The sequence below is a fragment of the Gymnoscopelus braueri genome (genome assembly GCF_963280865.1).
Source record: "Gymnoscopelus braueri genome assembly, chromosome: 22".
Taxonomy (NCBI): domain Eukaryota; kingdom Metazoa; phylum Chordata; class Actinopteri; order Myctophiformes; family Myctophidae; genus Gymnoscopelus; species Gymnoscopelus braueri.
Window position 1 is genome coordinate 8,572,098 of NC_137624.1, and position 15,710 is coordinate 8,587,807.

Consider the following 15,710-nt stretch of genomic DNA (forward strand, 5'->3'; position numbering starts at 1 on the left):
CATTTTCTTCCTCACACATCACATGTAGGGAAGACCAAATGAGTACCAGGCGCATTGCTGCCCTCTACAGGAGTGGTATGGTATGGTAACAACTCTTCTCATGTTTTATATGAATTGTATTAAACATGTACTAATTATTTGAGTAGTACTGGCTACCTGGATATGATATACTGCCAATTTACAGTAACACATAAAAAATAATCTGTGTAAAAACTATACTTGGCTGTGATTATTATAAGTCAATATCATCACACTTGGACAGTCATTTATAACAATTATAACATAATTATAACAATCACAAACACAGAGATGCAATCAGATGCAACACAATACAATCCTCTGCTATATATTTGTAACTTTGAGAATTACATTATGTATTATTTAACTCCAAATATGTACAACTGGAACCAAATGAACCTTTATGCCTCTGTAACTCTGGTACTTGTTTTTATTTTTATATTTTCATTGATTTTAAAAATGTTCCACAAAATACATAGACATACCCTTAACAAAACAAAACAAAAATAAGGGGGGGTCCTCCAGTTCCACAGTCCATCAACACCATCAGTAGTTCAATACAATAAAAAAAACATAGCCAGCCACATAAGACACATGCCACCACGCACTAGACATAGACACACATCAACATGAGAAGTCATATTCACATTTCCTATAACTTTATTTATAGATTTTAGACAAAATACCAAATTGTTTATCAAATCAAATCAAACTTTATTTATAGAGCACCTTTCACACAACCTTAGTTGACCAAAGTGCTGCACATGTAAAAGCAAAGCAATTACATAAAAACAAAACAAAAAAACTGAAAACATAACATGTAAACATACAGGAGACATAGACACAGAAACTAGATTGTACATGGACACCTACTGTATGTAGGTAGGAATGATAAAAACGTTTATAAGCAATTATGCTTATAAACACCAGCAGTGCTTTTGCAGACAGAAGACAAGACAGACAGAAAAAGCTAATCATTAATAATAATTCAGAGTGTTACAAATCATACCAGTCATAGAGGTTGTGCAAAAGAAGAAACATAAATAAGTGTTGACAATAGACAATGGAGAGAAGTGAAAAATAAGTCAATAAATTGAGTAAATAATAACAATTTTACTGTTTAGTCACAATCTTTTGCAAACACAGACTATTATGCAATCAGATGCAACTGGTATTCATGGTCAATCAAAGTAGCCGCACACTAGAAGTTTCAGTGCCAAAGTCTTATTTTATTAGTGAACGAGAGAGAATCAAAACAGAGCCAACATTTCGGTGGGCAGTCACGCTGCATGCCTTCCTCAGAGTATTACAAACAATGAACGTAACGTGTTGACAGTTCCCCTGTGCCTGCTGAGCTGAGCCAGTGTGTTGACAGAACTGTAATCAGCTGAGAAGGCACAGGAGGGAGGCCAGCTTGTAATCATCTGGCTGCTGCTGCTGCTGTCTATGGCAGTGGTGGTTCCCAAACAATGGGTCGGACTCAGTTTTATGGGTCACAAGTAAATATCACTTTATTTTTTGATTCCTACATTTTGTTTTTAAAGGAGTAGTTCACCCAAAAAATGACTTATTTTCTATCAATTACACACCCCATGAAGCATTGAATTCGTGGAGTTTTTTTTTTTTTGTCGCATTCCTAAGCCAATAGTTTGATTACCGGCCGAAAGATGCTAATGTATCCGGTAGGAGACTCAGACTCAAAGGAGTCTCTTTGAGTCTCCTACCGGAAATACACCCGGTCATCAAATTATTGGCTCAGGAATACGTAAAAAACAAAGAAATCGCCATGAATTCAAGGCTTCATGGGGTGTGTAATTGATAGAAAATTGATTTTTTTTTTGGGTGAACTATTCCTTTAAGTATTATTATTTCAAAATTGTTTCCGAAATAATTCCATAAATTAAAGAAAAACATCTAAGAAATTCCATAAATAAAAAAAAGAATATTTAAGAAGTAGTGAAAATAGCAGATCTAAAGCTCACAACACGTCGCATTGCGATGCATTGTGAGCTTCAGATCTGATATTTTTCAAAACACATTTATCTTCACACCAGAAACATCTCAAATTGAGGTAGCTTTACTTGATTTCAGAAGTAGTTGGTTTTTGTTTTGTTTTTGTTTTATCAAACATACTGTGCTGTTGTTTTCAGAGACAGATGTGAAGCACAGCTCAAGACTCTAAAATAAGAATTGAACATGGACTATACTTCAGAACAGCTTTCATATAGGCATTAGGCAGCATAGTCCTTGATATGATAGACTATCTGGATACAATACAAATAGTCATAATGGTCGATTAGAGCCGTGCCCGTGATTCTCAAACATTTTCATGTCAGACCAAAACGTTATAGATAACTAATTTTAACAACCTGCTGCAGGGACTACAGAAGAAAATTAGCTCTTTGCTAACTCTAGCTCATTTACGTTGAAACTGAAAATGTTGCATTGTCCGGGTAGATGAATAAATAAAATAAAAGTATTTGGCAGCAGACCCCAATCTGAAAAGAGTTTGTGTAAGGAACCCCCATAGGATAAGATTTAAAATGTGTGGGCCCCTCCCCCAAATTATTCTATATTTTTTACATTTTTTACATTTTTTCAAAATGTTTTGTGAGTTTGTAGATCAGTTATTTTTTAATAGCCTAAGTATTTGCTATGGACCCGGACCCAACTTTGAGTGTGTGTGTGTGCGTGTGTGTGTGCGTGCGTGCGTGCGTGCGTGCGTGCGTGCGTGCGTGTCGTGTGACTAAGGTCACACCTGGCCTTAGTCCAAACTAATTGGACCCAGTCATCCCACACACATGTCAGCATGTCCTTCTGCTCTGGCTTGTCGACTCACAACGAATGTGTTTGGACATCTACTTGACTGTGTCCCTGTGTGGGAGGAACTCCAGGAAAAGCACAGTCCACAGAGGTGGCTGCTGGCATTGTCTTGCTACACTAGTGGCGTCTGAACAGGGACAAAGACAGTCAAGTAGACGTCCAAACACATTTATTGTTGAGAAAGATGTTACGAGCCAGAGCAGATGGACATCATGCTCTCCGAATGTGTGGGGTTGATGGCTGATTTATCCTGTGTGCATCGATCGATGCACAACAGGTGTGCAGTCACACCCAGCTCAGAGTCCAAAGTAGTTTGGACTCGGGCCAGGTCAGGTGTGACTGCTTAAGTCAGCCATCACCCACACCACATGCTACATTTTTTTAACATGCATTGATTTAATTATGCCCTGTCTGGAACCAGCCCATGAGCAGTGGTGTAAAGTAACTAAGTAGATTTACTCAAGTACTGTACTTAAGTACAATTTTGAGGTACTTTTACTTTACTGGAGTATTTCCAATTGTCTATACTTTTACTTCTGCTCCACTACATCTCAGAGGCAAATGTTGTACTTTTACTCCACTACAATTATTTGAAAACTTTAGTTGCTAGTTACTTTTCAGATATAAATTATTATATTATAAAACATACATTAACTACTTTAGCCTTATTTTATACATAGGCTATTTGAAAATAGCCGATCTACAAGCTCACAACGCGTCGCATCGCGACACGTTGTGAGCTTGTAGATCTGCTATTTTCAAATATTTTAGTACTTTTACTTTTGGTACTTTAAGTACATTTTGATGCCAATACTTTTGCACTTTTACTCAAGCACATTTTTAATTACGGACTTTTACTTGTAACGGAGTACTTCTACATTGCACTATTGGTACTTTTTCTTAAGTAAAGCAATTGAGTACTTTTTCCACCACTGCCCATGAGCCCATCATGTTAAATTCCTGACCTATATAAACCTTTTGCCCTGTGAACCAAAGTGGTGGAGTGAAATGCCTTGATTTCGAAAGAACTTCCCTATGATCTGCAGTTCCTGTGATCAGATTCCCCTTCATCTCTTTTCAAGTGCAGAACTTAGTGACTGTGAACAAATTGCAAAGACACCCTGTTCAGCAGTCAGCTAAGCTCTGCGCCTGATCAGAAAGAGTAAGACATGCACATTGGGACTGCACAATATATCGTTTCAACTTCCACATCATGTACACATGTTCAATAGTGATACTGAAAATCATTTCTATAGGGTAATTGGGCCAGTCAGTCACATATGTACCGTACATAATGATTTTTACTTCCTAAAAGAAAATGAACACTGGCAAGATCCGCATTTCCCATGAATAATCTGGAATAAAAATGGTCCATGTGATGAATAACAATGAAGTAAGGAATTCTTGGTACACACATTCTGTGTTCACAGGTCAAACAGAGTAAGAAATCACCCCACTGCTAGAGTGATCAATTATTTCCAAATGGAACTACAGTATTGAAGTTTAGTTTATATATATAGAGATCTATATGGTGGCATTATGTATATCTTTGAATATTGCATTGTACATTGCAAAAATCTGCATTTCAGCCCTAAAGCATGTGTGAACAGTGAACAAATGCATGCAGTATTCGGACACATCGCACGTACGCATGCACGTGTGGATGCAGAGATGCAGTGCAAATTTGATCTCACAGCAGACCCATAATTGCTACTCAAAGTTGGTAATCCACGCATGGACAACATTTTACTGTACTTTTTTTTTTTAAAGGAAAAGGTCAAAGGCATCCAGCTGAGAGAGCGTACAAATAACCACAGATCCATTGGTTACATGTACATTTGTACACCTAGAGTTAACACTGATTATTTCACAGTGCACCCGAACAGTTTCCTCCAGGTCTTGGGGTAGTAGCCAGGACTGTAGCAGTGTGGTAATCCCTGGCAATGTGATTTACATGATTATGTCTCAAAATCAGCATACCAGGGACACACACGGCTATAGCCAGATAAGACTCCACACATTGTAGGGACACACAGCCAAAGAAGACTCCTCTTTGCAGAGACAAACAGCCAGAGAAGACTCCACACTGTAAGAACAAACAGCCAGAGAAGACCAGGGGAGACACAGGCAGAAAAGACTCCTCTTTGCACAGACACACAGCCAGAGAAGGAGGGAAGACTCCTCTTGGCAGGGGAAAACAGCCAAGGAAGTACTCCACACTGCAGGGACAAACAGCCAGAGAAGACTCCACATTGCAGGGACAAACAGCCAAGGAAGTACTCCACAGTGCAGGGACAAACAGCCAGAGAAGACTCCACACTGCTGGGACAAACAGCCAGAGAAGACTCCACACTGCAGGGACAAACACAGCCAGAGAAGACTCCACACTGCAGGGACAAACAGCCAGAGAAGACTCCACACTGCAGGGACAAAAACAGCCAGAAAAGACTCCCCTCTCCAGGACACCTGGCTTGCTTCTCTCGTTCTCCTTCACTGCTGTAGTTACTCTCCTTTCTCTCACGTTCACATTCTCTGCGTTCCTCCCCTTAACAACCTCCCCCCTCCCTTCCTTCGCAGTCTCCCATGCTCGGTTTAACTCTGGGTATTTCCCGCATTAATTGTTACGCTTATACATCAGGAGTTCCTGAGACGTCTGGGGGGAAGTTTGGGCCTGAAATAAAAGGATAATTACCCTTCCCTTCACTTGGAATTACATCTCAAAAACAGGTGTGTGAGGGCATTTTGGGACATGGCTTTAGATTAACATTCCCTTATTAATGACACAGATATTCATTTTTGTTTCTCAATTGAACCCCCATCTTATTTGGTGTTAATTAGAAACTAAGAAGAACATCTGTGCTTGCAGTTTTCTTATGAGAAGAGCGTGTGTGGTCTGCCATTACACTGTAAAACTCTGAGTTAATTTAACTCTGAGGTCATACAAATGGAACCAAATGCACTTGTACACGGTCAGAATTAAATGATCACGCAGGATTTTACTGTGTATCGCTCCACAACGAGGTTGTTGCAACTTAGCACACATTAAAAAAAGAAAAATTGTTGGTCCACTGTTGCAGGTCCCTGGGAGCTTAATGAGAACGAAGCATACCATTCCTGCATAGCAACACAGACATGTTACCCAACAGGAGTTTACTGGACTGCGAGAAGGAAAAAAGGAGGTGACTGCCTGTCCTGTCACCGTGTTGTGACTTCCTATACTGTCACCTCCTGTAATGTGACCTCCTGGTTTCAGCTGACCTGACCTGTGTGCTACTGACAGTACAGTACAGTACAGTACAGTACAGTACAGTACAGTACAGTACAGTACAGTACAGTACAGTACAGTACAGTACAGTACAAATGACTGTAATGTAATGTAATGTAACACCTGAGATTCAAACCCCTGTCTCCCGTGCAGGAAGGGACACTAAAGCCAAACGTCTTATCCACTAGGGAATCCCTCTTGGCCAAGGGGGAGATATTAGGCTTTTGCTTTCCAGGCTCTGAGTCTGAGACACTCGGCAACACTAGCACAAGAATTTGGTTTTACATTATTTCTTTGTGGTGATACAAAATTGTGTGGTGGTGGTATTGTCATACAATACCATGCCATAAACAGATGATACTCTTCGAGCACAAGTCCAAAACCCATTGTCAGATATGAGAGCGCAGCAGGCACACCCAAACACAGATGCCACAATCAGCAGACACACTTCAACTTGCAGCACACACAAAGTGGCATAAAAGGACACACGCACGCACGCACACATGCACGTGCACACACACACACACACACACACACACACACACACACACACACACACACACACACACACACACACACACACACACACACACACACACACACACACACACACACACACACACACACACACACACGTACACACACACGCACACACGCACACACACACACACACACACACACACACACACACACACACACACACACACACACACACACACACACACACACACACACACACACACACACACACACACACACACACACACAATGCAGCATACTGATCAGACAACACACATTGATTTGGGTCTGAGACAGTAGCCTGCTCCAACACACCAGACACTGCAGCCATCCATCCATGTACCGTATCTATCTATCCATCCATGCGGACATTAGCTATGGCTTCTGCTGCATGGTGATTGGCTGTTCCCCATCCCTCAGTTCGTCAATCTACCAAACGGCGGTACTCAAACATTTTCATGTTTTCATGAAAATATTTCTTTTTGCCAGGGACCACCATCAGAGAAGATTTTTCTAAAACAGTGGATCTACAATCGCGACACATCGTGCTATTTTCGAATAGCCAGAAAATAAAAAATGGCTTAAATGTATAAACTGTTCCTCATTTTGCATGGGGACCCTGCATAGGAACACCCATAAGAACTCCTGGGGGATCCCCGGACCCCACCTTGAGAACCAAGTGCACTACAACTCCCGGTGGCATTCGCAGTCACAGTGAACTGAGGGCCTGCCTGTCCCTGCATGGCTCACAGTGAGTTATGATTCAAGATAAGATAAGATAACCTTTATTCTTCCCCAGAGGGCAATGAAGATGTCACTATAGCAGCAACAGCTGTAAGAGTGAAACACAGTTCAGCTTGACTGCAGCTGGCAGAATTATTTCTTTTATTTTCAGTGGTGTAAAGTAACTAAGTACATTTACTTAAGTACTGTACATAATTACACTTTCGAGGATTTTTGTACTTTACTGGAGTATTTTCCATTTTCAATACTTTTACTTCTACTCCACTACATCTCAGAGGCAAATATTACACTTTTACTCCACTACAATTATTTAAAAACTTTAGTTACTAGTTACTTTGCAGATATAAATTATTATATTATAAAACATACATTAACCACTTTAGCCCTATTTTATAGATGGGCTATTTGAAAATAGCCGATCTACAAGCTCACAAAGTGTCGCAGCTTGTAGATCTGCTATTTTCAAACATTTAGTACTTTTACTTTTAGTATATTTTGATGCCAATAGTTTTGTACTTTTTTTTAAAGTAAATTTTGAATTCTGGACTTTTACTTGTAAGTAAGTATTTCTACATTGCAGTACTGATACTTTCACTTAAGTAAAAATATGTGAGTACTTTTTCCACCACTGTTTATTTTACAGACACAGTGTGCCGCACGAAGCAGATAACACTAGTGTTAATATATAAGGCGATAAATCATTCGCTGCTGATGCATTTGAAATCGACGGAACAACTTAATATCCCCCAAGCTGCAACAACCCCTGATGCCAAAAGTGAATCCATTACCTCATTGGCCAATTACCCATGATTGATGGTTCATGACAGTTATCCACTTGAGCCTATTTAACCTGTCAGTCACCCCCAGTTTATCATGTCACATAAATGATTTCACTGATACATTCTGAACTCTTGCTCAATCCCTACTTGTGTGTGTGTGTGTGTGTGTGTGTGTGTGTGTGTGCGTGCGCGTGTGTGCGTGCGTGCGTGCGTGCGTGCGTGCGTGCGTGCGTGCGTGCGTGCGTGCGTGCGTGCGTGCGTGCGTGCGTGCGTGCGTCTGTCATTTCACTCTAAAGTGTAAAGATTGAACATATTTTCCACTTTCAAGTGCTAAACGAGCCCTCAGGATTTTGTAGTGTACATAGTCACCGGCACTTGAGGCTTTTGGGGCTTGTAAAGTGAGATTCACATTCAATTGCTCCCTGGATTCCACTGTGCAGGGGTCATTTCTGCATACCATGTCAAGTGGACAGGAAATGCTAAAGACATCCCTGTACCCATATGCAGGGTTCAATTAGTAACAAAAACACCCTATAAGAAGCCTATTCCTCCATAAATAGCCAAAATAGCCAACCTACAAGCTCACAATAGGTCATGATGATGCACCGCATTGTGAGCTTGTAGTTCAGCTATTTTTAAAAGACAGTAAGACACATTTTGACAAATTTGTGCCCAAAATAGGGACATTGGGTTAAAGCAGTTAACATACATTTTTATTTAAATTGTTAACTTGTGATATTATCAAACATTAATACCAAACATATATCAGACATATCAACATATCTACATTTCCCTGAAATAAAAAAGTGGAATATTATCACAAGTCAGTATGGAGACACATTGTACATCTGAACATCTCAGAGTCATTATGCAATTGTTTCCAAAGTATACAGTTTGTGCACAATATGTCATTTTGTAAAAAGTAAATAATAAATCAACTTTTGAAAGACCTTACCATAATCACTGTATGTAGTTGTTGTCTTCTTTCATGTGTAGGGTACCTCAAGTCACACACTGACTGACTGCTTTCTCCTGGAACCAAAATGCCAAATGCAGGATGAAGGAGCTAGACTGACTTCTTTGTGAGCTTGTAGATCGGCTATTTGGCACGCGACACCACCGCACAACAGAGAATAAATCAGGGTTGAAGTTGACGCCTTGTGATCAGGCGACAATTTGACGAGTTGACATAGCGTCGTTTGTGCATTACTGTAACTGGAAAACAATTCAAAGGACAGTTTGTTTGTCCGTCCTCCACTGATACAAAGCAGCCCTTTCAGTGTAGGAAAGCCATGTTTTCTCCCTCCTTTTTCTCTCTACTGTTCAGTCTAACATTATGGTACACACAGAAAGTATCCTCAAAACATGTTAATGTATGGGTGAAAACTGCTGGTTGCTGTAATTGGCATGGATCTGATGGCTAGATAATGGTACTAATATAGGCTAGTACCTGTAAGAACAGCTGCATGGTTTCAATTCCCCCTAACGGTTGGGAAAATCCCAATGAAGATAATAAATGACAAAAGTTCCTTTCAACACCTGTAGTACTGCAAATATTGTACTGCAAAGAGTTGATAAGTGCCTGCCCCTGCCCTGAGACAGGTGATAGGTTGTGCTATGCAAGTCCATGTGTGTAAATATATATATAAAAACAACAGACAAACAAAGGAGAAAAACGGTTGGGTTAACACAGCTTCCCTGTATTAACTCCAGTTCCTAAACGAAAACACACAATCCTCATGTTACAGAATGCATTTGCATTTAGGAATGCAGGAACTTAATCTCTCACTAGTACAATGTAGAGAGAATGTGTACTACACTGTGTAGAATCTACAGTGAGATGAATGTAGCTGTTAGATGGCCAGCAGATGTCACAATTGGTTTAATTTCCTGTAGCCTATCTAGGCCAGGGGTTTTCAACTGATCGTGAACGAGGGACCACCACCCTGACTAAGAATCAACCTGGGACCACTGTTGGGATGTGTTGGGTTAAGATTAATACTTTGGTAACACTTGCTATGCATCCCATGTCTACAGTATACTACATCCCATTGTTACTCAACCAATGGACTGGTCCACAAGACTACCAGTGGTCCATGGCATAATTAGGCCTGCAGGTGGTCCATGGGAAAATGTTTTAAAATGTAAATACATAAATAAAATACCTTTGTTAAATGTATTAAAATGTATTTAAATAATATTTCTAGTTATTTTAAGTTAAAGTCTATTTAACTGAAATATGCTAGTGGTCCAGAGCTCAAAGAAAGGTTTACCACTGATCTATTCTCACGGTTACCCTTATTCCATTCTCTTACTTTATCTAACATTCCATTAAACTAAATGTTAACTAAATGTTAACTGATATACTGATTTGTATCTTATGTATAAATGGTGCATTTGTATAGCACTTTACATAGATTGTGCATTACATTCACCCATTCACACACACATTCATACACCGATGGCAGAGGAAACTATGTAAGGTACCAACCTGCTCATCGGGAGCAATTAGGGGTTCAGCGTCTTGCTCAAGGACACTTCAACACTAACTCTGGGGAAGCGCCCCAGCCCAGGATCGAGCTGGGAACCTTGCGGTTTTCAGTTCATTCTACCCGGACACTCTACCCCTGAGCCACTTCCACCCGTGTTATGTATGTATGAGTGAGGAGACAAATGTGATTATATGGGCATGTTTCATAATAATGATGACTAAATCAGGCAATCCGGTACACTTCCCCTTCTTGAACTTCATTTTCTGTTGAATTTCTTGACCTCTGATTTCCCAGTAACTGACAACATCATAGGTCACCAGGTCATTTAGTGTACTGTTCCGTGGAAGAAAAAAATAAAACGGTCCCTTTCCAACATTTCTAAATACATGGTCAGGTATCACATGCAATACCTTCACGGACCACCAGTGGTCCATGGACCACCTGTTGAAAACCCCTGATCTAGGCAATTGGAAAGAAGTGTCCGAAACTCAGCAGTTGGGGTTTTTGTGCAAAACATCTTTTCATGAATATCTTTCAACAAATACGCTAACAAATGAATATGAATATGATTTTGGTAAAACAGCAATAATGATAATAATAATAATCATCATCATCATGATAATAATAATAATAAAGATCATATTGCCTTTAATCCTAATCACAAGCTTTATATTGTAAAAAGCAAAGAGCACAAATAAATATTATGAGTTATGAGTTGTCTCATCTCATGACAACTGTTATTTGAATGTTTGTCACGTCATGGCTGTTGAATTTCGTGTTGTATTATCTTTGGAATAGGAAGGCTGGGAACTCCCCTTATCTCCTTGTCCAGGCTCTCCTCGTTCTCTTCCCTCACTGCTCGGAGCTCAAACACCTCCACAGGACACAACGCCTCTCGCTGAAGTATTCCCTGTGGACACTTTATGGGATTCCACCAAGGAACCCTTCCGGTGTCTCAAGCTCTAAGCTAGACTCCCTGCATGGGCAGCCGAAAACAGAGAGGAACTTTGTTGATGTTGCTCTCTGAGCACGGAGGCCACCATAAAGCAGGCGATGAGGGTAAGTCAAATGCTCCAGTTGACACTGTCTGTTTTGCTGGCAGGCCTCTGTCTGGCGAGGCCTGCCTCCACCGAGGGGGCAGGCCGGGTACCGGCGTCCCGTTTGAAGACGCTGTCGCTGGGGCTGTCTCATTTGCTGCGGTCCTTGGAGGAGAAGGAGGAACATCTGGCAAAACATGGACAGCAAGTGGAAGATGAGCTGGAGGCAGAGAGCCGGGCTCTGGAGAGCCTGCGTCAGCAGCAGTTACTCACAAGCAGAATCCATAGGCAGGTGAGAAATGATCCATGATCACACTCATTGGAAGAGGTAGGCTGTTACCTCAGTGGTAATTTACCTTGTTGTGAGAGTGTAAAAATGGAACCAAATGAACCCATAAGTGTCTGTGACTCTGAGAGTGTACAAATTGAACCAAATTGATTTGACAGTGTACCATCTCTGATGCTTTGAAATAGTGGTTTTCTAAGGGGACCCGCAGACTTAAAAGATAAACGTTTGAGCTGCCTAATCGAGCTACATTAGACCTGCTTGCATGCACACACAGTCAAATCCTAAGTGTTCATTTCTCACTGAGCGTGTACAAAGGTAACCAAATGGACCACTCTCTGAGTTACATGGCTAAATCACAAACAAACAAAAAACACTGAGGATTTTTACTGTGTACAGCTCAAAACACAGAAACTGTGAGCCCACAGGAAGGCAGGGACGATAAAATAGAGGTGAAAAGTAATGATGATTGCAAAGGCCTTGGCTTGGGCTGATACTGGCCCTCAAAGACGTCATCATCTCATGGACGCATTATGGACTAGGGCAAAGGGGCCACTGCCCAGAGGCCCTTGACTACCATTGGCCCATCAACAACAACAAGTTCACAACACATCATGTTTCCAAAGATGGTTGATATTTCCAAGATAAACAATCTCACCTCTCCATTGGAATACAACCCACATCACACAGATACAGGGAATCAATCGAATTTTGGATGCCTTGGTTTCTCTCACCATCTTTGGCGTTGCAACGTGTTGTGAGCTTGTAGATCTGCTATTTTCTATTTTCGCCGAACGTTCAGCCCCAGAATAGGTACGCTAGTGTTCGCGTGGTGGTTAAGCTGTAAGGAAAAAGACAATATAATCTTCCCCAGGTGCGGAGAGATCTCCAGATACTGAGCGCCAGGGGGGACCGTCTGGAGAAGGTGGCACAGGATCTGCAGCAAGGGCTGGGGGACCTAATGGCAGAACGAAAGGCCCTCGGGGCCCTGGAGAACAGAATGGGCCACATCCTCCAGAAAGACAACAGTGTGACAGAACCAGGACTGAACGTGATCTTGATGAAGGTGAGACAAAATGACTACATTTACTGCTGTGTGTCTCTGTGATGTAGGCACGGTCAGCCACACACACACACACGCACACACACACACACACACACACACACACACACACACACACACACACACACACACACACACACACACACACACAAGGTGTGAATCTAACAACCAACCTGACCACGGATTGAAATATGAGATATGATTAAAAGTTTGCTATGGCAAATTTGCAGCTTTCCATTGTGTGCAATGTGTGATACACATTGACCCTTACGGCGTACGTGTACATTTGATTACATTTGTAGTTTTGTACACTCTCAGAGTTAAATGAACACATTCTACTGTCCAGGTTATGGTGGATAAGCAGGCCAGTCGGCTCTCCAACTTGTCCACAGAGGTCTCAGCCAGGGACAGAATGATTGACAGGCACCTTCAGGACATCGAACATCTGGAGAATCAGGTGTGCTGTTTTGTTCCAAACCATTCATTCAGTTTTAGTTCCTTCACACCAAAATCTACTTTGCATACTTTGAAAAAGGATACTCGTTAACCACTTAAACCCTATATACTTTGTCGTACAATGAATAGTGAAAATAGACGATCCACAAGCTCAGCTCAAGTATCGCAATGCGATGTATTGTGAGCTTGTAGATCTGCTATTTTTTTTTATATGTATGAACTATAATGACATGCTCAAAATAGGGATGCCAGCCTTAACGTGGTTGAAAATATTAATAGTTAATGTAAGTTATAGGGGTGCAAAATACCGAACCGAACCGATGTACCGAACCGAACAGCCCGTAGTGAACCGAAAGGCCGGTAGTGAATGATTTTTTTGTTGTTGCAGAACTACAGAGTTTCACATCAACATATTAAGCTGGTGCACCATACCCATTCACAACAACACCACTCCACGTTCAGTGGAGTGTTGGAGAAGAGGATCGCTTGTTTTTCTTACCTCAACGTCCTTAATAGTGTACAGTGAAATAGCTTCCACCGTGCTTTTGTTTTGTAACCCACTTTGAACGGAATGTGCAATGAAAAACATTTGTTAGATTTTCCAAAAACCTTATATAGGTTAAAGTGGTTAAAAAGATGTTGATGCTATATTAACTAATTTTGCTGGGGAACCCCTGCAGACCCCACTTTGAGAACCACTGCCCTAGAAGTTGGGTATTGTTCAAAGTTTGTTTGTATCGAAAAGGTATCGAAGCGTGACACCCAAATATCGAACGGAACCAAGAATTTTGGGAACCGATGCACTTATTATGCGACTTTATTAATTACATTGATTAATTAAAATATTATTATTATTTATTTGCAATCATAACAATACCTGTACTGGGGGAAGTAGGGTTTTTGTGCATATGGACACACACACGCACGCTTTATTACAGTAGCCTGTGAATATGTTTTTACACAGAAAGGAAGTCTTTCATTCTGGTTTCCTCAACTTCCCATTTTTCGCATTTACAGTAGCCTTTGACTTCCAGTTGTCTTAACGGACGCTTTGCAGCTTCTGTGTGCATGCGCAAGAACAGAGTATACTATTGTTTTTTATTGCAATTTGCATTTCTGTATGTATGTAATTACTATTTGACCTCTGAGCATTCAAGACATCTTTGATTATGTCTGTTAGATCTTTATTAGAATTATGTTATTATGCCATCTTGTACTTTAGCTCAATGTGGTTTTCCTATGCGGGACCACTACAGTGTCTCATAATGATTAGTACACATAGATTCTATGTGTGTTTGTGTGTTTCAGGTGTCTGATATGGGAGAGCAGAAACCTCCCACGAAGGACTGAGAGGAGATTGTGACCATGGCTGTGGTCCATGGCTGGCTAGAGTGCAGCTGCATGAATTCACAGACTCAAAACAAATCCACTTCGCACGACACAGCAAAATCCTCAGTGTTATTTTCACTGAGAGAGTGTACAAATGGAACCAAATGTACACTCAATTGTACATTTGTACGCTCTCTGAGTTACAAATGGGTCCATTTAGTCTCTAAAACTTCTCAAATGCTGTTCTGTTTATCAGAAGTGCTGGAAATGAATTGAAATTAAGTAAAATATAAGATTATAAAGCGGATGTCCTTCACTCCAAAGTGAAGATCTGGCCAAAGTAATGGGAGATAAACCAGAGTGGCGTGCCCGAATGTCCTTTGTCTCGACTGCAGTCGATGGATGATGACGTGTAAAAGAAACACAAATGTGTGCTGTGCTGAAACCGAAAAATCTTTATTATGTGTGCCATTATGAAGATTTATTTTTCTTTATTATGATGTATTACGTGTGAACTGGTGCAAGTCATGTTTATATCTCACACAGTAAAATGTGGAGTGTCAATTTAACACATAAACATGTACCCACGAGGGTAAGAACCACACGTTACACAGTACAATCGTCAGCATTAATTTATCCATTTGTAACTCTGCCCAGAAGGTTCCATTGGGGTTATATTTGCACATTCTCAGAGTAAGATTAAGACTCAGTATTTTTGCTGTGTACGCTTTTTGGGAATGGCACACCAGGCACTGGCAGTGATAAGTATATATCCATCCATATCAATTCATCTGTATACTATGGTCCTGTATAGGATCCTATCCATTCATCTGTATACCATGGTACAGTATCAAAAAACATGTCCTGACCTGCCAGCAGTATTGTCCAACATCCTATTG